The sequence below is a fragment of the Vipera ursinii genome (assembly GCF_947247035.1).
Source record: "Vipera ursinii genome assembly, chromosome: 2".
NCBI lineage: Eukaryota > Metazoa > Chordata > Lepidosauria > Squamata > Viperidae > Vipera > Vipera ursinii.
This window is the reverse complement of record NC_139513.1, coordinates 90,266,328-90,294,121: the sequence shown is the minus strand read 5'-3', so window position 1 is coordinate 90,294,121 and position 27,794 is coordinate 90,266,328. Positions and strand designations below refer to the sequence as shown.

Sequence of the window (27,794 nt, the reverse complement as noted above, 5' to 3'; positions counted from 1 at the left end):
CGACAACTTGATGAAAACAGCACAAAGTCATTCCCAATAAATGTGCTTGCAATAAATATCCCTTTTGCTTGCAATAATATTAGAAGCAATAAAATGTATTTGTAATATTGGTGATTTAAAAAGCAGATTTTGGAATTAGAAGAATTTTAGAATCCTTTAGCTGTACTAATTGGGCGGGGGGCTACCTTTCATGGAGAATCAACACAGGAACAATGCTTTAATGGGATAATTTTGTTGGTTTTAAACAATCAGACAAATAAACTTCGATTAAATTTTCTGACTGCTTTTCAGAAATGAGTTGTTACTCCGATGTGTCCTTAAGTTTCTAGAATGTTTGAAACAAAGCTGCTAAAATAGAAAAGGTCATTGAAGATGCAGAACATAGATGCCCAGCCTCAAACCAAGAGTGACACATTCTTCGATTCATGAGTCTTCCAAGCTGAACACATCCTTTAAGTTAGATTGAAAAACGCTGGTCGTTTTGCAAAAGCTTTCATAATTTATTTTCTCAGATGCTGCGCGATCTGCATGTTGGATAAAAAGATCCCTTTCTGTCAGTCTTCTCCAATAATGTATTTGCATTAACAAAATGACCTTATTACCTAATCAATTGTCCTATGAATTCCCTATGCAATGGATGCCACTCATAGGGTTTGAAACATCTCCTAAACTATCTGGATAATGGCTTTCTTTTATTTCATTTTGATGCTACCTATCTGATGTTTCTTTCTTCCCATCCTGAATCTTATCAAAGATTCTTATTTTCAAATCTGCACATTGTTTATTCATACTTAAGTACTGTGACTCATCAGTATCACCAGAACATCTATTGTGTACATATTGTCACTGATATCCTTAAACTTCATCCTTGGACTAAAGGATACAGCAAATGTTACATATATTGAACCTGTATTTCAGTAAGTCAGCTGGAAATGCCCTTTGCTTAAAATCTAGGGTAAAATAAAGGGGTAGGGGCAGCAAATAAGGGACATTTGTCCCACCTGCTTTTATCTGGCAAACACCCCAAAGCTGCTCTAGAACTGTGTATTTGCGTTATATAATGCAGTCACAAAGGGCAGAGATGTTTATAGTCTCTTAAAATCTTTAGATCTGTTTTGATATAAATTTGGTTAACTTCATGTTGTTGTTGTTGTTCTTGTTGTTACTATCTTTTTGTGAGCCAGGCTTATTAAATGGTGTTAATGAATATTGATAATAAAGGAATCATTACAAGAAAGAAACATCTTGTAGAAAGTTGGTAGAGCTTCTCTGGGCAATACTTTAGGGTCTAGGATAGCTTTCCCCATTCAGATCATCTGCCACCATAGCCAATGATCCATCAGATTTCTCTGCAAAGTTCTCAAAGACACAAAGGCAAGAGTAATCTAACAGAGTTGGAAGGGACCTTGGAGGTCTTCTAGTCCAACCCCCTGCTCAAGCAGGAAATCCTATACCATTTCAGACAAACGGTTGTCCCGTCTTTTCTTAAAAACCTCCACAACGTCTGGAGGCAAGTCGTTCCACTGATTGTTGTTCTGACTGTCAGGAAATCTCTCCTCCCCAGCAATAATATTTATAGAATGGCAAGGCAATTGCTGGCAAGTTTCTTGCAGGTGCCCCTCAATAGCTAGTATGAATCCAGAGTATCTCAATTGCATTAGAAATTCAGTGTCTGGGTGTCATTTTCATCTATTCCTATCACTGTATCATAGTAAAATTCAAAGTATGGAGCTTTAAACTCTTGCAACCCAATACAAAAAAGGTAAGCCCCAAAATACTCTCTCTCTCTCTCTCTCTCTCTCTCTCTCTCTCTCTCTCTCTCTCTCTCTCTCTCTCTGTGTGTGTGTGTGTGTGTGTGTGTGTGTATACACGTGCAAGATTGCTTGTACTGATTTTGAAGGATATTGCTTAATCATATAACATAATTAGGCTTTACTGCCATTCCACTGTAGTCTGAAATGTCATTTTTCATTTGAAGGAAACATTGATGGATCCCTCAAGGGGTTGAAGGTTGAACCCATGGTAAACAATCAAGGACAAAGGGTTCTTGTTTATGCTAAATTCTGGAATGAAATGCCATCATTTTCAAAAGGTTGGGTGTGGTGTTTATGCCACAACTCCCACAATGTTCAAAGAGTGACTACAAGCTCAATAAATTTATCCTAAACAAAACCTGATGGTGATAATAAGTAAAGAAAAAATGGAGCACAATGGTAACAGTTATAAATAAGTTGTCAACTGTGTCTCCACAACTTGACTTTGTGATCTCCTGCTTGGCTTTGTTCCACAAAAGAGCCTTTATGTGACTTTATCAAAAGCATGATATTGGAACAGTGAAGAATGTAGAACTGTTTCTGGGTGGTATTCTGTGGCGCATGATCAGTCTCAAAATACACTGGTTTTTGTAATTTAAATTTCATAGTGTTAAGATTTGGAATTATATCCATGCATTACAGTTTATTAGTGAACACTGAAACTGTAAAATACTGTGGAAAAAATTATTGAGGGAGATGGATTTATGAAATGTATTTGCAAAAAAATAAAATAAAAATGAATGAACAAGAAAAAAGAAAAAGCCATATCATCGCCAGTGGTATAATTCTCCATGACATACATTTGCAATAATATGATCACTGACCACCCATGGTGCACTGTAATGAATTATAGTGACATAATTCACCTCATTGGCCTGATAATAGAATGATGGATGCGATATCATTGTGGCTTATGTAAAGTATCAGAATAATAATAATAATAATAATAATAATAATAATAATAATAATAATAATAATAATAATAATTTGGAAGGGACCTTGGAGGTCATCTAGTCCAACCCTCTGCTCAGGCAGGAAACCCTATACCATTTCAGACAAGTGGCTGGCCAGTCTCTTCTTAAAAACCTCCAGTGTTGGAGCATTCACCACTTCTGGAGGCAGGTTGTTCCACTGGTTAATTGTTCTAACTGTCAGGAAGTTTCTCCTTAGTTCTAGGTTGCTTCTCTCCTTGACTAGTTTCCATCCATTGCTTCTTGTCCTGCCTTCAGGCGCTTTGGAGGATAGCTTGACTCCCTCTTCTTTGTGGCAGGACTCTGTAGAATACCAGATATTGTACATATCAATACCAGATGCTTATGAATATGCAGAATAAAGTAGCTATACCTTTCTGTCTGGGATTTCTTCCATAGATCTGTGACAAAAATGGAAAGTGGGCAGGGTTTTTTGTTTCTATGATCAGTTATTTTTTTTCTTACTCCTGTTACCATTTTTATTACTTTTATTCATTTTTACATACGGCATGATTTGCAGAGGACAGGTAAAGCCCACCTTTATTATTTTATAAATTACTCAATTCAGCGACAATACCTAATACTCCTTTCCTCCTTCACAACAAAACTTTAAGGTGAGTTGGGCTGAGAGACGAGAGACAAAGTCACCCAGCAGGCTTTCGTGCTTGGGCTAAGAGAGAGAGAGTGACCCAAGAAGGGTCCATGAATAACAGTGGACTAGACCCTGGATCTCCTTATTGTTGCCCAGCATTGATACTGTTACCCAAGATGGCTTCCTGCCTTGTATTCCTCAGCTGCCTTGACCAAGAACCAGATGCAACAAGAAATATGGGTTATTTCAGCAATGATACGCATTCACCAGTGAAAAGTACTTTTCTCCATTTCAGAGACATCTTTAATAAACCTGTCGTGACCTGATTCATCAGGTCTTTACCTGACAACTTCTGCCTTTGTTGTTTTCACACTTGGTCTACACACAATTTCAGAAGATGGTTCTGGATCTTAGAAGGGTCATCACCTTCTTAGAGGATGAATATGAACCACAAGGAATTTTTTTTCCCTTTCTCAGGAATACATCCAGAGCCTCTGATTGTGTCTTCTACAACAAAAAGAGAGCCTTAAACAATGCATGTTCACTCTTCCCCCCCCCCTCCCAAACTTGTCTTTAGTGCAGTATTTTGGCTGTAGATGAGGATTGGTTATCTCAGGGCTCCCCCTAATGTCAAAGCTCATTGTTGCTGATTTCTCATCAGTGAAATGATTCCATCAATGCAAATTGATGGAGGATGCAGGTTTGAAATTTTAGAAGTCCGTCAAACCAGTGATCTCCAAATATATTGTACTATGAAATATCAATCCAAACTTGAATATAATTCAATATATCAGCTGCTTTATAGTTTCATTATTCCAACATCATCAGTGGTAAAACATCATCAGTGCACCATCAGTGCAACAATCTCAATGTATTAATGATGTGACTTAGTCAGGAAATGAAATATCTACAAGCAAACAACCAAGGTCAGAGACCATCAAGAACTTTACAATTACACTATAATAAATTAGTACACTGTGTACAATTGGGTGGTGCAAGACTGGAGGAACTTCCAAGTGCAAAGTTATGGTTACCTTTCCCATTACTGACATTTCCCCCCCACATCTTCTACAATTCAACTGCTATTTTGTTGTTAGTCACAATATTTTATACTGTTTTCCCAAACTGATGTTAAAATATGTGAAGGCTATATGACCATTAAGATTGCATCAATCTTTTAGACACCAGGAAATATCTACAAAGCTATACCAGGCAAACTATGGATGCAAAATGGGAAGGGTTGTGCATATGTGCATGTGTACGTGTATATTTCACACAACCAAACATATTATTCTTTTTTACTAGATTTGGAAGTATTTTTACAATCATATCTATCTGATTTTAATGAGTATACTTTGATTTTCATGTTTTCTGCTTTTAAATGGTATATGTGAATAATGACTTTTGGCGATCTTTAAATACAATATTTTTTAAAATTATTTTCGAACCAAGATATCTTGGTTTAACTTACAGTTGTGTCCAACATCTGGGACCCATGGGTTCTCAGGGAGTGGAATTTGGGAAAGTTGTGACTGCTTCAGTGCTACTGGCTGCTGCTCCACTGCTGGGCTCCTGTTACAGTCACCTAATTTTCAATGTTTCTGACAGTTTCCCAGCCTGTCTAGCAATCCCTGGCTCTTTCCTGCACCAGTAGTAGCCACTTATCTGCCTACTGGGAGGGGAAGGGGAATGGAGGAATATGGAATAGGAGGAAGGAACCCTTGCATGTCCTTCCTGGCCCATGTCGCACCCCATGTGTTCCCCAAATCTTGTTACCATCCCTGATGTGCATGGTACCTTTTGTGCAATTCTCAACACTCCCAAGCACCTTCCCAGTGCACACACACACCGCACAACAGACAGAAGGGAGGGAGGGAGGGTGGATTTCTAATACTCCCGGCCAGTTTCTCATGAGTAAACTCAATGGGGAAGCTGGAGACAGTTGGAAGTCATTCTTGCTCCCACTGCTTTTTTGCCCATCTGTGGCCATGGTGGCGCAGTGGTTAGATTGCAGTACTAACAGGCTAACTCACTGCTCACTCCAGGAGTTTGACCCTCACTGGCTCAAGGTTGACTCAGCCTTCCATCCTTCTGAGGTCGATAAAATGAGGACCCAGATTGTTGGGGGCAATAGGCTGACTCTTTAAACCGCTTAGAGAGGGCTGTAAAGCATTGTGAAGTGCTATTGCTACTGCTGTTCTATTTCTCTAGAAGCAGAAATAGGAAAATTCTCTGAAATGATCCAATGGGACATGGGTTTTCTAGTAGAAATCTAGATGTAAAGTTATGAACAAATATTCCAGTGTAGCTAGGCTGACTGTGTCTTTAAAAAGGCACAGCTCATAAACCAAACAAAATTGGTAATGAACACAGTGGATATTCCTTGCAAGTAGGAATAGAATCATGGTAACACAAAGCCCCCAGCCTCCAACCCAACTTGAGACTGTCCAGGAGAATAGCAATAGCAATAGCACTTAGACTTATATACCACTCCAGACTGCTTTACAGCAGGGCTTTTCAACCTTTTCACCCATTGTACCACTTTTAGGATATGACAACATCCGAGTACCACCAGTCGCCTAGCAAGGTGTCAAAAACTTGACCCCTCCCCCCAAAATGAAAAAAGTGATGAAGTATAGGTAGTCCTTGACTTACAACAGTTTGCTTAGTGACTGTTTGAAGTTACAATGGCACTGAAAAGTGCCCCCAAAGCCACAGCCGAGCAAGACACCTGCCTGCCTGCCTGCCCGGCGGCGCTCTTCCTCCTGTCCAAGGTTTTCATTGTTGTGAGCATTTCTGTTGAGGATTGGCAGTGGGGGTGAGGTGCGGGGTGTTTGGTTTTTATTTCCCCCATCTGCTGGGTGGTTCTAACAGATTTTGGTCACTTCACATGACCCTGGGACACTGTGACCGTCATAAATATGAATCAGTTGCCAAGCATCTGAACGAAAATCACAAGACCCTGGAGATGCTGCAACATTCCAGCTGATCGGCGCTTCTTCTGGGCTCAGCAGAAGCACCAGGATCAGCGCTGAGCTCCAGCTGGAGCCTGGCGCTGATCCTGGCGCTTCCGCTGAGCCCTGACAGCCCTGAAGAAGCGCTGATCCTGGCGCTTCCACTGAGCCCTGACAGCCCTGCAGCTCCAGCCATCTTGCTCAGGCTTGTGCGGAGCTGCCACCGCTTCAGCTCATTCCCCTCCCCCACTACCACTTTTCTAGGATGGTTGTGTACCACCTGCCAGGTACCAATGTACCACAGGTAGTACCCGTACCACTGGTTGAAAAGCCCTGCTTTACAGTGCTCTCTGGGTGGTTCAATGTCAGCGTGTTGCTCCCATCAATCTGGGTCCTTAATTTACCGACCTCAGCAGGATGGAAGGCTGAGTCAGCCTTGAGCCGGTCAGAATCAAACTCCTGGCAGTGGGCAGAGTTTGCCTGCAATACTGCATTCTAAGCACTGCGCCACCAGGGCTCCTATACCATTTATCAATGACACTGAAAGATGATATTAAAAAAACAACAACAATCAGGAGGAACAGAACTGTACTTTAACTCTTTGCCTCTTTCTCAGGGAGTGACTCAGCTCCAGACCCAGCCCTAAATCCTGTCTGCATAATCAGCATCCTCCAAAAATGTCTGCAGCTGCCTTTTCTGAGTACTTTGGATATATAATTATAGCCTTAGATATTTTTGTTGTGTTAATGGCTTCCATTTTCACCTAGGAAAAAGATTTCTATGGTATCTACTGGCCCTCAGTAGCTCAATCCAGCGGCCATATGTTAGTTCTTAATTCACAGGTAGTCCTCAACTTACTAACAGCTCATTTAGTGACCGCCACTTATAACCACTGCAGCATCCCCATGGTCACATGCAGTGGTGGGATTCAAACATACGAATCTCTGTGTGGATGCCACTTCCAGAAGTCCATTCTGGGCCTGGGCAACAAAAAATTAGCTACCGGTTCTGCCAAAGTGGTGCGAACTGGCTGAATCCCACCATTGGTCACATGAGCAAAATTAAGATGCTTGGCAACTGACTCATAGTTATGACTGTTGGAATGTCCTGGGGTTATGTAATCACCTTTTGCAATCTTCTGACAAGCAAAGTCAATGAGGAAGCCAGATTGACTTAAACAACTGAGTTACTAACTTAAGAAGTGCAGTGATTCACTTAACAACTGTGGCAAGAAAAATCGTAAAGTGGGACAAAACTCACAGTAACAAATGTCTCACTTAGCAACATACATTTTGGGCTCAATTGTGGTGGTAAGTCAAGGACAACCTGTACAAATTCATAATTGCCCAAAGAGAACTCTCATGTTCTTTCATTAAGATTCTGAAAATTGCTCTAAGATTTAAACATGGTGTATATAATAGATGTTTGTGCTTGTGTCTGAGATAGTGTTAAGATGCTTTTCAAAAAAAGATGTCAGCCAAAAATAAATGTGCCAGGTCGATGGATAAAAAGTAATCATCAATGGAGATTTCAAAATGCCCCTTTTGAGCAGAATTCAGAATTGAGCAGATAATGAAGTCACTGCCTACTTTAAACAATATTTGTGCTTTAAAATCTGCTGAAAATGAGAAAATATGCCCCTGAAGTCCTTGAAATCCTATTTTTTTAAAAAATAGGATTCCAATTTGAAGAATTTATATGGCAAGGAAGGATCACATCACATCAGGAAAAAATGTACACAGATAGCCAAGTTATGGAATACAGTCTAACAATGATGCCATACATTTGTAGTGAGTAGAATTGTTGTGTATGTAAATAGTTAGCAATAAGCCATGAAAGAGATTGCAAACACAGTGCAGCTTTGCAAGGTTTAAAGCGGGAAAATAAGGTGCAATCATTGGACGCCACAACCAAGGAGCGGGAAAACAGACTGTTTGTATTGGTTACAGTTCAAACGCTTTCTCTATAAAAGGGTTGCAACATTTGACATTTGACAGTTGACTTTGTGTATTCAATAAACTCGTTCAGTGTTAACCACTCTGAGTCCTCGTCAATTCGAACCAAACAACTGGCGACGAGGGTGGGATTGACAGAAGACCAGAGATTAGGAAGAATTGTCGTGAAGGCGGCAAAGTCAGAGCGAGTCACAGTCAACCGAGCGGCCGCGGCAGAATAGGAAAAAAAAAAATTCTCCGAATGGCGCAAATCGGGTCACTGAAGGAATTTGACCCTAACTTCCCCGAAGATTGGGAAGAATACATCGGTCAGGTCGAAGGATTCCTGTTAGTGAACGGAATCACTGACGACCGAAAAAAAGCGGCGGCACTTTTGACAATTTGCGGCACACCGGTCTACAGAGTCGCTGTCGGGCTGTGCCAGCCACAACCAGTCTCCAGCGTGCCCTATGCCGACCTCCTTGCAAAACTAAAGGTTCACTTTACTCCCCGAAGGTCCGAACTTTTTTGGCGGCGCATCTTCGAGAAGAGAAATCAGAGACCGGGGGAGTCCATACAGAAATTCGTCGCTGCCGTCAGGGAAGCCGCAGTACGTTGCAAATACGATAATTTAGAAATTAGGATTCGGGACAGAGTCGTGCTGGGCTTACGCGATGAACAATTACAAAATAGAATAATCGCCAAACCTACCGGCGATTTACAGGAAGTGCTCGACGAACTCCTAACGTATGAGTCAACCGGGTATCGCGACCCCCCCCGCAGTAGCATGGCGACAGCACCTGAAATTAACCAAGAGGGCTATGTGGACTGCGGGGAGGTGGATCAGCAGTGGGAGGAAGAGATCGCCGAAGTCTCCAGGCGATTTGGAAAGATGGCACCCAGACAACTTAGAAGCGAGGGGCCTGAACCCGGCCGCCGGCAACAACCCGCAACACCGCAAAGACCACCGACCGGGGCACAACGACCGTGGCGGGACACCGCAACCAGACCGCGCGACAACGACACCCAGAACCGATGTGGCAGCTGTGGCGGCAACCATCCCCGCGCTTCCTGCCGATTCCGCACCGCCAAGTGCAGGGCTTGCGGCAAGACCGGCCACATCCAGGCCATCTGCAGAAACCGCGTTCGGGACTCCCGTCTGAATGAAGTCGATGTGTGGCCAGAGGGTAAGGTAACCCCCAATGCTAGTGGCAAGGAGACCCCTAGATCCCGGGCGAAATTTCCAAACCTAAGGGAGGTGGCCCGAGTCAATCGGAGACGGCAGGGAAGGGGGCACAATTTTCCGGACGGAAAATTAAAAATCACAGTCCTTCTGCAAGGGGTTCCTTGCAGAATGGAAATCGACTCTGGGGCTTCAGTGTCGATAATTTCCACTGAAACCCTTGAGAAAATTGAACAACTAAGCGGAAAAAGAATTCCACTTAGTCCAACAAATATTCAATTAATGGACTTCCAAAAAAGTCCAATAATCGTAAAAGGAAAGACCAGCCTTAGAGTAAACTTTAAGGGGTTTAAGGGGGTCTTAGATTTGGTAGTTACGGAGGGGAATAGGACTAGCTTAATAGGGCTTAATTGGTTTCCTGCCCTGGGAATTTGGATAGGGGGAATAAATTCTGTGATTAGAAATAAGACCCTCGAATCCGTCTGCAAAGAATTTGCAGACGTATTCGATGGATCTCTAGGCAAGTACAAAGGGCCCCCCATTAATTTTAACCTAGACCCCTCAGTAAATCCAATCAGGCTAAAGGCCCGGAGGGTACCTTTTGCCTTAAAAGAAAAAATCGAGGCCGAGCTCGACCGGCTTGTAGGCCTCGGAGTTTTAGAACCTGTTGAGGGCGGTTTGTGGGAGACGCCGATCGTCACACCCCTCAAACCCAATGGGGATGTGAGGATCTGCGCCGACTACAAAGCGACCCTCAACATTGGAATGAAAAAGCATGCTTACCCGGTCCCGACGGTGAAGCAGGTCCTCGCCACGATCCAGGACGCCGCCATCTTCGCCAAGCTCGACTTGGCGCATGCGTACTTACAGTTGACTGTTTCCAAAGAGGCGGCAGAGGCACAGACAATTGTTACCCACAAGGGGGCGTTCCGAGTCCACAGACTGCAATTTGGAATTGCAGCAGCTCCAGGCATCTTTCAAGAAGTGATGGAGAGGACCTTAAAGGGCATACCTGGAGTATGCCCTTACTTTGATGATGTCCTAATAGCTGGAAAAGATGAAGGAATGTTAGTAGAGCGACTGGAACAGGTACTGGGTAGATTTAGAAAGGCTGGATTAAAATTAAAAAAGGAAAAATGTAGCATAGGGGTTAAATCCACTGATTTTTTGGGGTTCAGGATTGACAAAAGCGGAGTCCACCCTACCCCTGAAAAAATTAAAGCAATAAAAGGGGCGCCTGAACCAAGGAACAAGGCTGAGCTACAGGCCTTCCTAGGCTTGGTAAATTTTTATCACACTTTTGTGCCACATAAGGCTGCCATTGCAGAACCACTGCACAGGCTTTTAGATAAGAAGACCCCTTGGCATTGGCAAGACAAGCACAAAGCGAGTTTCCAGACCTTAAAAGATATCCTTTCCAGTAGCTCAACTGTAACCCACTTTATAGAAAACAGACCAATCTACCTGGCGTGCGATGCTTCGCCTTATGGCGTTGGGGCAGTAATCAGCCATTTAGACACCCAGGGAATGCAAAGACCCATTGCTTACTACTCCCGCACACTAACCAAGGCAGAGCGGAACTATGCTCAAATTGACCGGGAAGCTTTAGCCATAGTGGCAGGAGTTAAAAAGTTCCACGACTACCTGTATGGCAGGAACTTTACAATACTGACAGACCACAAACCCCTGCTGGGACTGTTTACCACAGATAAACAGACTCCCCAAATTATGTCTCCCAGGATGCTGAGATGGTCCATTTTCCTCTCAGCATATTCATTTTCCCTCCAATACCGACCAGGTAAGGACATGGGTCATGCAGACGCTCTTAGCAGATTGCCCCTTAGCACAACAGAGGAGGACCCTGCCCCAGTGGGACAAGTAATGTCCCTACAAGATATTCCTGATCTGCCCCTAACTGCTAAAGACATAGCTGAGGCAACCAATAAGGACCTCATCTTAAGGAGAGTAATGGCCTGGGTCATGAGCGGTTGGCCCAACGCCAACCCGGACGTAAAATACAGTCCATTTTTCAGAAGGAAAGATGAACTATCAGTTCATATGGGTTGCTTACTGTGGGGAACTCGTGTAGTAATTCCAGAAATCCACAAATCAGCTATTCTATTTGAATTGCATGAGGGACACCCCGGAATAGTAAGGATGAAGGCCCTGGCTAGGAGTCACTTGTGGTGGCCAGGATTGGACCAAGACATTGAGGAATGCGTTGCCAATTGCCATCTGTGCCAACGTTCCAGGCCTGAACAACAACACATCCGCACACATAAATGGGAGCTAGCTAGGAATCCTTGGTCCAGGATTCATATTGACTTCGCCGGACCTTTCCAGGGGTTAACGTTCCTTGTAGTGGTCGACAGCTACTCTAGATGGCTAGAAGTAGTACCGGTCAGTTCAGTAACGGCAGGCAGAACAATACAGGCATTAAGGGGCCTCTTTGCCACTCATGGGTTGCCGGATTTAATAGTGTCTGATAACGGGCCACAATTCACATCTATTGAATTTCAGGATTTCCTCAAGGCCAACTCGATTAAGCATAAGACTTCTGCACCCTTCCACCCCTCCACCAACGGATTGGCTGAAAGGAACGTGAGGACCACGAAGGACGCGCTTAAAAGAATCATTCGAGGTGACTGGCATCAGAGACTAGCTGAGTTCTTGTTGGCTCAACACACAACCCCTTGTTCGGCTACAGGGAAAAGTCCAGCTGAAATGAGGTGGGGAAGGAAAATCTTGACCAAGTTGGACAGACTACACCCTGACCGACTCCAACCAAACATTGAATTAGACATTCCTAACAGAACATTTGAAGTGGGGGATTTGATCTGGGCCAGGAACTACGCCCAAGGGGATAAATGGATTCCTGGGGTGGTAACTGAAATCTTAGGTCCCCTATCATACATCATTGAGGGGGAAGGGAATAGGATCTGTAAAAGACACATAGACCAGCTGAGGAAAAGATCTAGTGGGTGTGTGCCAGCTGAGGGGGACCAAAGCTCAGTAAGGGCAAACTGTACAGATAACATTAGGCCAGAAAGTGGTGTAGTGGTTGGGCAAGATGACATATTTCCTGATGCCCATCAACAACAATTCAGTCCAATTGATTGGGAAATACCCCTGCGAAGTAGGCCAGTGACAACTGAATCCCAAACACAACCTAATACACAAGGCAGTACATCTGAAGCCAGTAACCCTGAGCCCAGGTCTAGTAGTAACCAGCATAGTAACCAGCAGCCAAGCAGTCAACCAGGAAGAAGGGTCCCTAGCAGCCAAAGTAACAGATACCCTTCTAGAATACATAGGCCACCAAAATACCTAATGGATTTTGTAAAGAAATGACACCAACTGGGGGGTAAGGGGTGTTGTGTATGTAAATAGTTAGCAATAAGCCATGAAAGAGATTGCAAACACAGTGCAGCTTTGCAAGGTTTAAAGCGGGAAAATAAGGTGCAATCATTGGACGCCACAACCAAGGAGCGGGAAAACAGACTGTTTGTATTGGTTACAGTTCAAACGCTTTCTCTATAAAAGGGTTGCAACATTTGACATTTGACAGTTGACTTTGTGTATTCAATAAACTCGTTCAGTGTTAACCACTCTGAGTCCTCGTCAATTCGAACCAAACAAGAATAGCTATATATAATTACTATAGCTACGAATAATAAAAGCACACTATATTTAGAGAACATAAAAGAGGAGAGCTCATCCTTTCTTTGTATGTGCTACACATATTGAATTTTGGCCATATGGTGAAGGTTAAAATAATACTAGTGACTGCCAACTGCAGGATATTTCTGCCTTCAAATACATTTCCGTGCTTTTGTGAGCGTGCAAGAGAGTATGGCTTGGAGGCCATTGGGTTATAATTTGTTTTACTATAATTACCATAAGAGGCAGAAATACGAGCCAACAATTTGCATCCAATCAGTTCTTATTTTCTTAGATTAAGGAGTAGGGCAAAGAGTGCATTATCATAAACAAAGCCTTTCCTGACATAAATGATAAATGTGGATTTGCCTCAAGCTTGTGGGATCTTCCTTGTGGCTTATGGGGACCTAGAAGCATACCAATTAGGGCCAAGGTCTAAAAGTAGATATTTAAAAAGTGGTCCCTTCAACACAGTGGGGTTTATCTCTCTGTGGGTGTTTTAAATATGTAAGATAAAGGATATTTCTGCCTGATATTGCATGAAGTAAAACCAGATTCATAGCTGCAGTTTTACAGAGTTTCTGTTTTCATTATGAACACGTTTAATTTTTTTAAAAAATCTACTCTTGTTCATCCCAAAATCGTTGCTGTTGTTTTTCAACCACCTAATTTGGGTCAATATGGACTATACTTTTTATTAAACAACTAAATTCCAAATTTTCTATGGCTTTAATGCAAATCACTGATTTGTCCATGTGTGTGTCTAATATAGATATATGCGTACACACACATATTAGTGCATGTGTCTATGTATTACAGAATGCCAGGGCAGGGATTACCATATGTTTCATTTCAACCATTTTGAACATGAAACCTTATGAAATCTCAACTCCAGTGCAAAAAGGATTGTTTCAAGCATGTTGAAAATAATTCAAACTGAATGGCTTTGTTTCAACTTTGAAATGCTGTCAGAATTTTCAGAACAGATCCTTCTCACTGAAACGGGACATTTCATGAAGTTTTATGTTTAAAATGAATCATTTTCACATGTCTAATGCACATGACATACATGATACATGTGTACTTTTGAATTTCCAAGAAAGGTAATCATATTATATTAAATTGGGACTACATGTGAGGCAGGAGATCTACAAAGGGATCTGTTGTGACTTAGATTTAATAATGTAAATAAATGTATGCCAAAAGAGTACCTCATTTAGAATAATGTCAAGATTTTGTACAAACTAATTCACTAACATCATTTTCTTAAATTTTCCTTTTTTTCGAACCTGTGATTTGTGTCATGATTAAAGCACCTGTTTTCCCAATTGTTTTATTTTAGTCGTTAGTCTTTACAAATGCACCCCTCTTGTAATCAGGCATTCCTTGATTTCTATTTGTAATGGAAATTTAATTCCAATATTATGTTGTCAACATATTGTTAATTGGAAAGAGCACTTGGATTGTATGTGTTAATCCTCTGTTCAAATGGTTTGACATTAACTCAGAGAATACTGAACAGATGCAGTGGAACATTTTCCGAGATGTAGCAGTATTTCCTCAAGGGGAGAAATCAGAAGATGATTTGATAACAGAAGGATATTCTCATAAATGGTTTTCTTACAATTAACAAAAAGGTTTAAAGCAGATAAAAGATGTTACATTTTTGAACTAAGTAAGACTGAAAGTGAAATAGAATGAGGTGGCAATCAAGAACATGTTATTGCTAAAATGTATAAACTTTTGCTGAACTATGAGACAGAAGAAAAAGAAGTGAAAGACTGTAGGATAAAATAAACTAAAATAAACTACAATATACAAATGGACAAATGAAAAAAATATGTGGTTGAAATAATGAAATTTGCATGGTATTCTAGTCTTAAAGAGATTTTTTTAATAAAATGTTGTATCATTGGAATTTGTCATCAGAGAAATTGTCTAGAAAAGAAAGCCAATTTGGTCTAGTTGTTAAGGAACTGTGCTAGAAAGCAAGAGACTGTGAGTTCAGATCCTGACTTAACCATGAAAACCTCCTAGGCCAGACATGTCAAACACAAGGCCTGAGGGCCGGATCCGGCCCGCAAAGTGGTTTCATGCGGCCCGCGAAGCCATCCTGGAAACAGTGAGGGAATGGCCCCCACTGCCTTGGCCCTGGCCCAGAGACCCTCCTCCTGCCAGAGACCCTCAGACCTGTCCCACTCCTGCCCAGGCCCCCATAGGCACCCTTGATGCGAACGATGTAGAGCTGGCCACACCCACCCAGTAGGCCATATGCACTCTAGCCACGCCCATCCAGTAGGCCACGCCCACCCTGGCCATACCCACCTGGCCCCCTGAGGGCAACCGCAATGCTGATGCGGCCCTCAATGAAATTGAGTTTGACACCCCTGTCCTAGGCCAATCACTCTCTCTCAGCCCAACCCACCTCATAGGGTTGTTGTGGAGAAAATAGGTGGAGGAAGGTGTTATTTGTAAAAATAATAAAGGTAGGATATAAATAAGTAAAATAAAATAATAAAAGTATTTCAAATCTTTGCTGGAAATGTGAAGAGTGTGTGGGGGAAAAAATGGTTCTTTTTCTTGAATAGAATAGAGCTGGAAGGGACCTTGGAGGTCTAGTCCAGCCCCCTGTTCAAGCAGGAAAACCTATCCCGTCTCAGACAAGTGACTGTCTAGCCCACAGGTCGGCAACCTGCGGCTCCGGAGCCGCATGCGGCTCTTTGAGCCGTCTCTTGCGGCTCCCAGCCGCCCGGTGCGCGCGCACCTCTTCCAACGGGCAGTGGTGCGCGCGCACCTCTCCAAATGGAGAGTGGCACCGCCCGTTTGGAGAGGTGCACGCGCACCTCCCCGAATGGGCGGAGGTGCGCGCGCACCTCCCCAAACCTTTGGAGAGGTGCGCGCGTACCTCCGCGCGAATGGGCAGCGGTGCCGCTCTTTCAGGAAGCCCGCCGCGGCCCGTCTGTGAAGCTGCCGAAAGCGGCAGCTTAGCAGACGGGCCGCGGCAGCTTCCGCAAAGAGCGGCGCCCCTGCCCATTCCGAGAGGTGCGCGCGCACCTCTCCGAACGACCGGAGTTGCGCGCGCACCTCCCCAAACCTTTGGGGAGGTGCGCGCGTACCTCCGCGCGAACGGGCAGCGGTGCCGCTCTTTCAGGAAGCTGCCGCTTTCGGCAGCTTCCTGAAAGAGCGGCGCCGCTGCCCCTTCGCTTTCGGCAGCTTCCTGAAAGAGCGGCGCCGCTGCCCCTTCGCACGGAGGTACGCGCGCACCTCCCCAAAGGTTTGGGGAGGTGCGCGCGCAACTCCGGTCGTTCGGAGAGGTGCGCGCGCACCTCTCGGAATGGGCAGGGGCGCCGCTCTTTGCGGAAGCTGCCACGGCCCGTCTGCAAAGCTGCCGAAAGCGGCAGCTTTGCAGACGGGCCGTCGCCATCGGGCAACCGGGAACCGGTTCCATCTCATTTTTTAAAAAATGGCAGCCGCGTGCGTCCGCGCATGCGCAAAAAACCTTTTTGCGCATGCGCGTGCATGGACACACGCACGCGGCTCCCTCTTTTTTTAATTTGTGATGGAACCGGTTCCCAGTGGCTCTTTTTCTTTTTTAGGTTGCCGACCCCTGGTCTAGCCTCTTTTTAAAACTCTCCAGTGATGAAGGGCTCACGGTTTCTGGGGGCAAGCTATTCCACTGGTTAATTGTCCTCACTGTCAGGAAGTTTCTCCTTAATTCCAGGTTGCTTCTCTCATTTATCAGTTTCCAACCATTGTTTCTTGTCCTGCCCTCTGGTGCTTTGGTGGATAACGTGACCCCCTCTTCTTTGTGGCAGCCCCTCAAATACTGGAATACTGTTATCACGTCTCCCCTATTTCTTCTTTTCTTTAGACCACTAGTTAAACCCAAGTCCTGCAGCCGTTCTTCGTATGTTTTAGTCTCCAGGCCTTTGATCATAGTAGTTGCTCTTCTCTGAATTTTTTCCAAGGTCTCAACATCTTTTTTGTGATATGGTGACCAAAATTGGCTGCAGGTGTGGTCTTACTAGGGTTTTATAAAGAGGTACTAATACCTCGCTTGTTCTTGATTCTATGCTTTTTTATACAACCCAGGATTGTATTAGCTTTTTTGGCTGCTGCTGCACACTGCTTGCTCATGGTTAAGTGATTGTCCACTAGGACTCCAAGGTCCCTCTCACAGTTGCTGTTTTTGAGCCAGGTCTTGCCCAGTCTGTACTTGTATCTTTTTTTTTAGATTATTAGATTTTTTTTATCCTGCCTTTATTACTTTATAAGTAACTCAAGATGGTAAACCTACCTAATACTCTTTCCTCCTCCTATTTTGCCCCCAACAACAATCCTGTTGGTGAGTTGGACTGAGAGAGAGTAACTGACCCAAGGTCACCCAGCCAGCTTTTATGTCTAAGGGAAAACTCAAACTTACAGTCTACTGACTGTGGATATTGAGGCCAACAAAATATGGGGATCTTTCACTTTTATTCTTGGATGGGGTTGCATTTCCTTCTTTAAGAGCAGTGTCAACCTTCTTAGATTCACAATTGCTGCTCAAAAATCAACTAGCATTGGGAAAGAAATCCTTTGCACAGTTTCATCTAGTGCTCCAGTTTCATCACTTCCTGCATTGGGAAGTCCTTCAGCAGTTATTTATACCTTATCACTTCTCAATTCAACTACTGTATAAACAGAGGCATAGAATCAAGCTCACATGAACTATTAGTACCGCTTTATAAAGCCCTAGTAAGACCACACCTGGAATACTGCAGCCAATTTTGGTCACCATACTACAAAAAAGATGTTGAGACCTTGGAAAAAATTCAGAGAAGAGCAACTAAAATGATCAAAGGCCTGGAGACTAAAACATAAGAACGGCTGCAGGACTTGGGTTTGGCTAGTCTAAAGAAAAGAAGAAACAGGGGTGACATGATAGCAGTATTCCAGTATTTGAGGGGCTGCCACAGGAAGAGGGCATCAAACTATTCTCTAAAGCACCAGAGGGCAGGACAAGAAACAATGGTTGGAAACTGATAAAAGAGAGAAGCAACCTGGAATTAAGGAGAAACTTCTTAACAGTGAGGACAGTTAACCAGTGGAACAGCTTGCCTTCAGAAATCATCAGTGCTCCATCACTGGAGGTTTTTAAGAAGAGGCTAGCTAGACACCCTCTTGTCTGAAATGGTATAGGTTCTTCTGCTGAGAAAGGGGCTAGACTAGAAGACCTCCAAGGTCCCTTCCAGCTCTATTCTATTCCATTCTATTCCATTCCATTCTATTCTATTCTATTCTATTCTATTCTATTCTATTCTATTCTATTCTATTCTATTCTATTCTATTCTATTCTATTCTATTCTATTCTATTCTATTCTATTCTATTCTATTCCATTCCATTCCATTCCATTCCATTCCATTCCATTCCATTCCATTCCATTCCATTCTATTCAGCTGCCCTTGAAGACTACGCAGGAGTTTCAGCTGGTCCAGAATTCAGCAGTACAGGCAGTGATGAGTAGGCAGTGTGCCAGTGTCACCTTACTTTGTGATTTGTAGTGCTTGCCAGTATCCTTGTGGGTGTGATTCAAGGTGCTGGTTATTATCTATAAATCTTTATACAGCGTAAGGCTCAGTTATTGAAAGGACTACTTATCTCCAGTGGTTATGTATTGAGAAGTGTGGTGGCTCGGCAGCTTAATGATCCTGAAGATGGTCTCTGCTCCAGCGGTTCAAGTCCTAGCACTGTGTAGCAGGGTGAGCTCCCATCACTTGCCTCAACTTCTGCCCACCTTGCAATTTGAAAACATGTTCCACGCAAGTAGATAAATAGGTACCACTTCGGTGGGGAAATGAGTTGGTGCTCTGTACAGGGAGTCAGATTCCTACTGGCTCTGGAACTTCCTGGTTGTGACACCCATTTATGAGGAGGCTCTGGGGATGGGAAGTAGCCTAGACTGACGCTGTAGGGAAAACCTATTGTCTTTCTTTCTGGTGCAAAGCCAGCCTGGCCTCCTGTGGTGCATTTGGATAGTTCATGAGCGTGTCCTACAACAGAGCTGATAATTTGGTAGCCAAACTACTACTCTGCAATATAACTCTGGCTAAAATAACAATGCAATACAACAACAACAACAACAACAACAATAGATATATTCAATGTTCTTGATCAAACTGTCTATCAGGAGTTTTTAAGTACAACTATGCCTTTTCTGTCATGGCATCTGCTTTCTGCAATAAGATCTTCTCTGAGAAAGCCTTAAAGACCTGTTTCCCCAGGCCTTGGGTTAGAATGTCTGGAGCGCTTGCTTGAGGTTTTTGCATGTTTTCCATATATTTTACTAGCTGGATATATATTTGATTGATTTAATTTTTACAGTATTTTATCTTATCTTGTTTACATTGTGAGGCACCCAGAGTTTGACTGAGGTTAGGTGGCACCAAGATCAATCAAACAAGCAAAACAAACAACCAAACAAAGTTTTGGCATTCATTTTGTAGGATTTTTATTTTAGTCACATTTATAAATTTGAAGTATGTCCAATCTTTCATCTGCTTCTTAGTTGCTCCTGAAAAATAACATTGCAAACTAAAAGCAACCAGTGATAGTGAATCAAACATCAAGCAATCAAACACCAGAGGATTCTCCCAAGATAAAATTGCCCTGGAACTTCAGGCATGTGAAATTGAAATTTCATAAAGATACAAAAAGAATAGGGCTTGGTTTCTGATGCCAGACCTACATTCTCCCTCCCTCCCTCCCCCCTTCTATCTAATTGTATATTGCCCAGAGCAGTCTTGGTAATGTACAATTAAAAACATAAATCTTTTTTTTTATTTATTTATTTATTTATTTATTTATTTATTTATTTATTTATTTATTTATTTATTTATTTATTTATTTATTTAATTACATTTATATACCGCCCTTTCCCAGAGGACTCAGGGCGGCTTATAGGGTAATTAAAAACCAAAAATACAAAAGTTAAAAACCAAGTTTAAAAAAAATTATATTTGTCCCTGCATAAATAAATCCTCAGTTAAAATGAGATTAATCCTCAGCCTGGGCCAGAGAGCTCGAAGAGCCAGGTCTTCAGGCCCCGGCGGAATGAACGGAGGTCGGGGGCAGTCCTCAGCTCCACTGGCAGCTGGTTCCAAAGGGCAGGCGCCCCCACTGAGAAGGCCCTATCCCTGGGTGTTACCCGCCGGCAATCTCTTACCGGTGGCACCCTGAGAAGACCCTCCCTGTGGGAGAGCACTGGACGAAGGGAACTTGATGCCGGCAGCAGGTGTTCCCTCAGATATCCCGGACCCAAGCCATGTAGGGCTTTATAGGTCATCACCAGCACCTTGAATTTCACCCGGAGGGCAACCGGAAGCCAATGCAGCTCGCGGAGTAGAGGTGTTACATGGGAGTATCGGGAGACCCCCATCACAACTCGCGCGGCCGCATTCTGCACCAGTTGAAGCCTCCGAGTGGTCCTCAAGGGCAGCCCCATGTAGAGAGCGTTGCAGTAGTCCAAACGGGAGGTCACGAGCGCATGAGTGACTGTGCGTAGGGCATCTCGGTCCAGATAGGGTCGCAGCTGGCGCACCAGGCGAACCTGGGCAAAAGCCCCCCTGGTCACGGCTCCTATATGGTCTTTTATTTTGACACACACGTGCCATGTGGGAAATAAGATCTTTATCTGGCACTTTAACAAAGTGATAATAGCCACCAGATTTATTTATTAAATTTACATATGACCTGATTCTCAACGATTCTGGGCACTGAGCAGATCTGATTCCTCTTAATAGTTAAGAGGATTACAAAAGGAAATATACCGAAGGTTGCTTTTATTATTTGATTTGATTTATCCAATGACATCATACAAAATGCTGAAATTTTAATGCCCATTATTACGTATAGACAGCTATGGAAATCTTCTCCTTCAGAAATCCAGCATACTTGGAGTACTGGAAAAGCCAAATTATGTAAAATCTATGCACATTTCCATCTATATTTAATACAAGGCCATTGCAAATAGGCCTAACAGCTGCATAAATACAGTGTGATGGTACAAATGGGTCCAATGGGTCTCACTAAGGAAATGATGGGTAACACAGAGATAGAAGAGGGATCATGGGAACCTATTCAGATGTTCTCTATGAAAGGAGAAGGACACACGTACTAGCCTTGTCTCCTTCATTTGCCAGCTTATAACCACTGTGCTGAATGAAAAAGTCTGAACATTCTGTCTTTAACTACTGAATGAAAGAATTTCAGTCTCCTGTGTAATTGAGGACCTCATCTTTGGAAGGGTCTAAGATGCTAAGAATATTAAACTGAATACAAAACAAAACAAAAACGGATGGTACTAAAGACCAACACCTAGCATTAACTAGTACACAGAGATGGCTTCTAACTCCATAGGTTCTGAGAATGGATTGAGCAGATTTAAGGTGTTTAAAGTCTTTGTTATGCTGAATTAGAAATTACAGATTGGCTGAAAGAAGGCTGGTGATTGGTTCAGAGGTGGTCTTATTAATCCTGGGAACCTTGAGGAAGGACTAACAAGTGCAAAGGGAATGATCTTGATAGATCTTCAAGAAGTGGAAGCTTGCTCGCAAATAAGAAGCAGTAAGGCAGAAGACAAGGGAAGAGAAGACTGGAATAGACATTAGGCAAGCTTGTGTTTGATAGAAGAGGCAAAAAAAATATATGAAAGTTTAGACAAGAAAGATGGCCGGAAACTTGAAACTGATGCTGAGCATAATTTATTGTGTAGCATAACCAATTGGTTCTAAGAACAGTTTTTCTGAATCATTCAAAGCCAAAACAAATCACCATCTTGAAAGCTAATTTCCATGCTACGTGCTCTTCAAATTTTGTAATTTAACACAGTTAATTCAGTTTAACAACAGATGAACAATAGGTTATAATTTAAAAATATAATAATAATATATCCAAGATTAAATATTCAATATATAAAGAATAAAAACATAGATCAAGGATGAATACAAAATAGCAGTTATAGACAATGTTTAAGTTAGAACACAAATACACACCTTAAAAAAATATTCCTTCAAGTCTGTCAAGGAATCCATTTATCTGACAGATGGAATAGTTATATAGAGAAATGCACTTTTATTTTTACTTGTGTCATTAAATTGTTGCCTGAGAGTATATTGGAAGGGATATGAACAATTCCACCAACTCAAGTACCATTTCACCAACTAAGCAGGATGTTATATACGTAGTTTGAATAAGCTCTATTTGTAATTTGAGTGGAAATTTGAGCTTTTCTTTTATATTTCTCATGAATGAACATGCATCTGTGAAAATAATCAGGAAGAAAAGCCAGAAAACAAAGCATGCTAATTATAGTCCTGCAGGCAAACTTTAAGGTGCATTCCTCCTGCTGAAAAATCTCTGTTTGTGCTTACTGGCTGCTATATTTGAATTTGAAATTTAACTTGATTCCAGGAAAGTGGTACCATTTGTCTGATTATGGCTGGTTTTGGAAAGTAAGGAAGATTATCAGGCCTTTAGGCTACACTTGGGTATTGAAACAAGATCTGCCAAGAAGGCGGTGGCAAATCACTTCCAAAACCCTGCCAACACACGCTATATTTCCTGGAATATACAAATATGCAAATACAGCAAGATTGTTGTGTATTACAACTTGGGGAAGAGTACATTCCACTGGCTGGAGGACTGGGTTTTGCCTAGCATACCTAGGCTTACACGCCAAAACAGGGCATGGCTGGGATCCAATTTGAGAAAACCTTTTCAGGAATGTTAAGGGATAAAATAAAATAAACATTAGTAAGGTATAAGGCACCTATCCTCATCCGTTCTGCAGGGACTGGGCAGAACATTTAAGGTATGTTGATATACCACATACCCCTGTTCCCAGGTTCCACTTTTTACATCCTTACTTTGAAAATATTAACAGAATAAAGGTCTAGAACACAAAAACACATCTACTCACTGTATTTCCTATTTATCGCTATAAAGCAGGTTAACTGTGGGCTCATAATCAGTTTCCATAATCAGTTCTTCCACATAAAAATATAATGACTTTTGGTTTTGGTTTCACAGAGAATTAGAACTTGTAGAAAGCATAGTGAAATTGTAGGCACCACTAAAATAGGCTTAAATCTTAGCAACCGCATGGACAACTTTTCATCATCTCAGCATGTCTCCAGTAGCGAGCTGTTCCAAGGATATTCTAACACAGTAATGTTTTGATCCCATCCATTCACCTATCTGTTACTTCCCCTTTTTCTATTCCTTACAACTTTGCAAAACGTGGCAATGTTTTCCAATTGACCATCTGCTGTCATCATAGAGCCCAAATATGCGAGCTTTGGCTCGCTGACTATGACCTAAAGGTGCAGGATGGAGGTTCTGTGGGGCAAATAGGGCAGGTAATAGTATCTCAGTGTTGCCTGATATAGGAAGATAGAATCACAGGAGACATGGTGCGGGCTGCTCATAGGGAACGCAACCCCAATGCCTTATACTGGGGGTAGGCAACCTTGGCTCTTTTATGACTCATGGACTTCAACTCCCAGAATTCCTGAGCCAGCCACGTGGCTCAGGAATTCTGGGAGTTGAAGTCCACGAGTCATAAAAGAGCCAAGGTTGCCTACCCCTGCCTTATACTGAATTTGCATTTTTGCTTTGCAAGGTCCCTCAAGAGTTGGTGCTTTCTCCACTCCTGTTTTAATATCTACATAAAACCACTAGAAGTGACCATCTGTCACAATGGGGTGAGATATCATCAATATACTGATAATATTCAGTTGTAGATCTCTTCCCATAGTGCATTAAGCAATGCTGTGACTGCCTTTTCTTGGTGCCTGGAGGCTGTTGAGGTCTGGATGGGCAGCAATTGGTGAAAATTGAACCCTGGCGAAGAGGAAGTGGTTTGTGTCTGGAGCGCCTTGATTCCTGGAGAATTACCATCTTTGGTTGTAGATGGGGTTTGAGAGTTGTGAGTCCAGGAGAACCCCTAGACAAATCCAGTGCATAATCTGGGGATTCTCCTGGACTTGCAACTCCTGCTCAAGGAGCAGGTGGCAGTCGTGATCAGGAGTGCCTTTGCACAACTGCATGCTATATGCCAGTTATGCCCATTCCTGGACCAACAGACCTTCTCATAGTCGCCCCATTTCCTGCTGTCTCCCATGTGAACTATTGTAATGTGCTCTGCATGGAGCAGCCCTTGAAGAACATCCAGAAGCTTCCATTGGCAACTACTCAGCTCAAAATGCATAGGGCCACATAGTTTTGTGCAAGTCCAAACATGCACATGCATCACCTCTTTTGCAGGAGCTGCACTGGTTGCTCATTTGCTTCACGGTGCTATTGAAAGTGCTGGTTATCACCTTTTAAGGCCCTTCTGGCTTGGGGGCCAGGTGATTTGAAGGATCAGCTCTTCCTAACTACATCTATATGGCTCATCAGAGCAGGTAGGCAGGGCATGTTGTAGGTCCCCAGTATCAAGTACATCTGGTTGGATTTAGGAAAAGAGCTTTCTCTGTGGTGGCTCCCTCCCTTTGGAACATCATTCCCACATAAATAAGAACATCGTTCCCACCTTGTTGCTTTTCTGCAAGTTCATGATTTTTAACTGTGGATTTTTAATGTTGATGCTGCCCAGATTCACTGCGTGTGAGTTGGGCAAGGAAGGAAGGAAGGGGTCATTCATTCTTTATTTGATCATGGATTGATCACTTGGGTCTTTTGGCAGTCCATGGAACTCAATAGTTATCTGATCTATAATTCATTTTTTTTCTTTCTCTTATCCATCCCTTTTTCTCAATGACCAACTTTCACAGCAGTACACTATGACTGTAAAGACCATAGCATTAACTACTCTGTTCTGTGGCCTTCAGTTCTTCATGTTCAGCTCACTAAGCCTATGCAAAGTGAGTGGATTTCAGTGTTACATTCAGGATCATGGAGGCACAAGGATTCAGTTTGTTAAAGCAAATACAAATTCACCGTCAGAAAGTAATTTGGGTGGTAGCACATTGCTTCAAGCTAGTCAGGAAGAGAATCTTCTCAGATTTCTTTCCCAGGGCTGCCCAAAGTGTTCCCAGCTGAGGCAGCTTTGGGAATGCCAAAGGCCCACAGCACATACCACAGCCATCCAGCCCACATGCCTTATATGCTTGCATCCTACACCTGACCAAGTCTCCAATTGTGGATTTTGAGTTATGAGATAATATATGTTTTGTTTTTTTGTCTGACTTCCACCCTAGAGTTAGAGACTCAAGTTTCTCAGGGCAGAAATTTTAATTATAACAACAGTTGTACAGTTCTATCTTAGACTGAAAGAACCAAAGTTAATACCCATTCAGCTGTGGGAAAAACAATTATAAATAATTGCTGCAGGAATACCATGAATCTCTGGGCTGGGGCAATAAACCATTTGTATGTGTCTTTATTTTTTATACTGGTAAGGCAGAAACAATAAAAATCTCTTGATATTTCTCCAAGCAATAATGATCCCTTGATAAAGGTAAAGGTAAAGGTTCCCCCGCACATGCGTGCTAGTTGTTTCCGACTCTAGGGGACGGTGCTCATCTCCGTTTCAAAGCCGAAGAGCCAGCGCTTGTCCGAGGACATCTCCGTGGTCATGTGGCCGGCATGACTAGACGCCAAAGGCGCACGGAACGCTGTTACCTTCCCACCGGAGTGGTCCCTATTTTTCTACTTGCATTTTTACGTGCTTTTGAACTGCTAGGTTGGCAGAAGCTGGGACGAGTAACAGGCGCTCACTCTGTTATGCGGCACTCAGGATTCGACCCGCCAAACTGCCGACCTGTCCTAACCCACTGAGCCACCGCGTCCCTTTGATCCCTTGATATCTAACCAATATTTCAAGAAGAATAATGTATCTTTTCCTTGTGTCATTTCTGACCTGAGATATAAACTGCAATTCTAAACATTTGCCATTCTTTTTCCTTTCATTTCTCTTAAAATATTTTGCACAGAAATACAGTAGTGATGTACCAACATTCAGAAGATAAGTTTATGTTTCAGGTTTTACTATCCCCATTACTAGTACAGTAGCCTGTACATATCAAAATGGAAGAGTTGCTTTGAAGCCATCAGAATAGAGTTTGATGTGACTATTTTAGAAGACATTTTACCTTTTAGTTCAAAATCAGGGGATTTTTTTCCGCTTAGAGAAAGCTCAACTTCTACATTTATTAATGACTGGAAAACCATTATGGAATTTTTGCTGAAAAAAGAAAAAAAATGATTTTGTGATTTTTGGACTTGATGATTAGAAATGATAGATTATGGGAAAACAGAAAATTATGATGTAACCTTAGAGAGAGAGAGAATTTTTAAAAAATGCATTTGAAGCTACTGTTAAGAAGATCCAAATCACTTTTCCGTGAGCTTTTCTTTTTGTTTCTTTGTCTTTCTTTTCACATTCTTTTCTCTTCCCTTACTATTTTTCTTTGTTCTTCATACATTCAGTTTAAAAGCAGTTGTTTTTATTTTGTTGAAAACCTCGATAATAAAAAATATTTTTGAAAAAACAAAAACAGTGGCTGGCTACATACGTTGCAAGAGAACTGAATCACATTATGGCTTAACACAGTGTTTCCCAACCTTAGGAACTTGAAGATGCGTGGACTTCAACTCCCAGATTTCCCCAGCCAGCATAGCTGGCTGGGGAATTCTGGGAGTTGAAGTCCACGCATCTTCAAGTTCCTAAGGTTGGGAAACGCTGGCTTAACATGACAGATGAACTCAGCCTTGGTTTAGATCAGTGTTCCTCAGCCTTGGCAGCTAGAAGCTGTGTGGACTTCAACTTCTAGCATGCTGGCTGGGGAATTCTGGGAGTTGAAGTCCACGCATCTTCAAGTTCCTAAGGTTGGGAAACGCTGGCTTAACATGACAGATGAACTCAGCCTTGGTTTAGATCAGTGTTCCTCAGCCTTGGCAGCTAGAAGCTGTGTGGACTTCAACTTCTAGCATGCTGGCTGGGGAATTCTGGGAGTTGAAGTCCACACATCTTCAAGCCGCCCTGGTCGAGGAACATCACTTAAGTAACTGATTTGGACAAGAGCTCATTCAGTAAGCCATGCTTAAATTAGGACCTTACGTGTACCCAGACTCGTAGCCATATTCCGCATTGGAAGTCAATGGTTGTTTCTCGCCATTTCTTCTGCGGAAAACTCTTGCCGATAAGAGTTCTTAGGTACGAACCACCGTGCCGAAAAGTAAACGTGTAAACTGGTTGCTACGGCAAGACGAGGCGGGAAGGCGAAAACAAGTCGCCAGGCGGCTCAGTTGTTTCGAAAGTCGAGGGCGCAGCTCTTGGAAGCATTACGGCATCGCCTGAGCCTTTCCTAGGTTTGTCCCAGAAGCGCGGGGGGGAGGGAGGGAGGAGGGAGAAGGAGGGGTTTCCGACGTGGCAACCGCTCAATAGGAGCGCAGAACGCCAAGCGCGTCAGCAAAGGGAGGGCGGGACTAGAAGCGGCAGGGCTGTTCTAGAAAGCGCGGAGTCGCGTTGCTTGTTCTTAGGCGAGCCGACGCCGACGCCGCTTCTTCCCGGGCTGGACAGGATCGGGGGTTCACCTGTGGGACGCCTTGTACGTTGCATTGATCCCGAACGTCGGAATCGCCAGACCAGCGTTGGGTGCTCCTTAGCCCTCTGCCAGCCCTGCCGCTCTGCCGCTCCCACGC

The 27,794-nt window shown here is 43.0% G+C and overlaps 1 protein-coding gene across 4 annotated transcripts in view; it reads left to right on the top strand.

Annotated features, from left to right (window-relative positions):
• The window catches only part of P4HA2 (prolyl 4-hydroxylase subunit alpha 2), a 343,153-nt gene that overhangs the window by 261,020 nt on the left and 54,339 nt on the right, over window positions 1-27,794 (top strand). Inside the window, exon 1 of one of the 4 annotated variants that reach the window (XM_083354382.1) lies at window positions 27,630-27,700. The exons of the other annotated variants lie outside the window; for them this stretch is intronic. The gene's annotated coding sequence lies outside the window, so the exon portion shown is untranslated. Of the gene's footprint in view, window positions 1-27,629; window positions 27,701-27,794 lie in introns of those variants that run through there. 4 annotated transcript variants of the gene reach the window in all.